Source organism: Amblyomma americanum, chromosome 2 (assembly GCF_052857255.1).
Source record: "Amblyomma americanum isolate KBUSLIRL-KWMA chromosome 2, ASM5285725v1, whole genome shotgun sequence".
In the NCBI taxonomy this organism is placed as follows: Eukaryota; Metazoa; Arthropoda; class Arachnida; order Ixodida; family Ixodidae; genus Amblyomma; species Amblyomma americanum.
The window spans coordinates 93,036,759-93,038,096 of NC_135498.1; the positions used below are offsets into that span (position 1 = coordinate 93,036,759).

At 47.8% G+C, this 1,338-nt stretch overlaps 1 non-coding gene across 1 annotated transcript; it reads right to left on the reverse strand.

The window, feature by feature from the left end:
• Positions 1-568: 568 nt before the first annotated feature.
• Positions 569-652, reverse strand: TRNAL-CAG (transfer RNA leucine (anticodon CAG)). The gene has a single exon. It is a non-coding gene; the product is annotated as a tRNA-Leu (tRNA).
• Between the last annotated feature and the right edge of the window lie 686 nt (positions 653-1,338).

The following is a 1,338-nucleotide window of genomic DNA, read 5'->3' on the forward strand; positions in this document are numbered from 1 at the left end:
ATGACCGCTGATTGACGGTGCGAAGGCTGCTCGCACCTCCTCATCGGTCACCCTGTGTAGTAGCCAGTGCAGCTTCAGGCGCACGTCCTGGTTCGCCGGGTCAATCACCTTTTCCACACATTGCTCGCCGATGCCTGTAATCCTTTTTAGCGTCTCGGCATCCTTTAAGGTGGTCGCACAGACGTGGCTCATGCGATACGCCCCCAGGGCGATAACGTCCGGGAGCAGCGAATGTTCCGCCAACGCGTCGCGGAAACCTTCCGCAGCGTACGGGAGGGCCGTGACATCCTTATGCAAAAACTGTATTCAGAACGAAACGCCCTGTGGGCAACCCTGGTAAAACAACCTGGTGGTCACTTTCCTTTTCCCTAGTCCTATTACCGCGGCCAGACATGGCCGCTGAAGCCACTCCTATGGAACCCGTCATCGCACGTCCGAACTCCGAACACGGCTGTGGCCGGAAGTGGAATGCTCCCGTTTGGCCATCCTGACAGAACATGGGTGCACTGAAATCGGCGCAGAGTAAAACCTTCCTTTTTCGTCTTGTGCGCATAAAAACAAAACGTGATGTCAGAAGTGGGATTCGAACCCACGCCCGGAAGACCGGACTGCGACCTGAACGCAGCGCCTTGGACCGCTCGGCCATCCTGACAGAACACGGGTGCAATAAAATCGGTGCAGTTTTGTACAAAACCTTCTTTTCTCTGCTTGTGTGCATACAAATTCAAATTTTATTTCAAACAACACTTTGGTTACCGAGGGGGCGACATAAAGGCGAACAAAGTTGCTTGACGAAGTGTCACCCCCTTTTCATTCTTACACGCAGAGCAGCGGGCAATTTTTACACAGAATTCATAATACTCATTCATCCATAGGAATAGTACACAGAAAGCACAAGCCATTTATAAGCACATATAGCACAGATGAGTAAAAAAAAACAAGTGAAAATTGAAGAAACTAACATGAAGAATCGATATGGGTAAAATGCACTGTACATAAAGGCACAATATTTAAGACAATATGATTAAAAAAAGCGGAATCCGTATGCTTAACCGAAGAGATAAACAAAAAGTGGATTTCTATTATAAACAGGGAGGAAGGTGAAAAATATGGGATAGGTTTCGTTTGTAGGAAACGGCCTCTTTTAGGCCAAGGACAAGAAGCCGGTAATCCTTTTCCTAAACTACCACGTGGAAGCAATATCCTCAATTGTTCCTTAATATGAGAGTACTTATTGAGCAGGTCAGCTCTTCGATGGTTCAGTGTTTGTGTTGAACAGTGGATTTACTGATGAATCACGGCGACCAACGCTGGCAGCATTCAGATAGCAGCGGGACA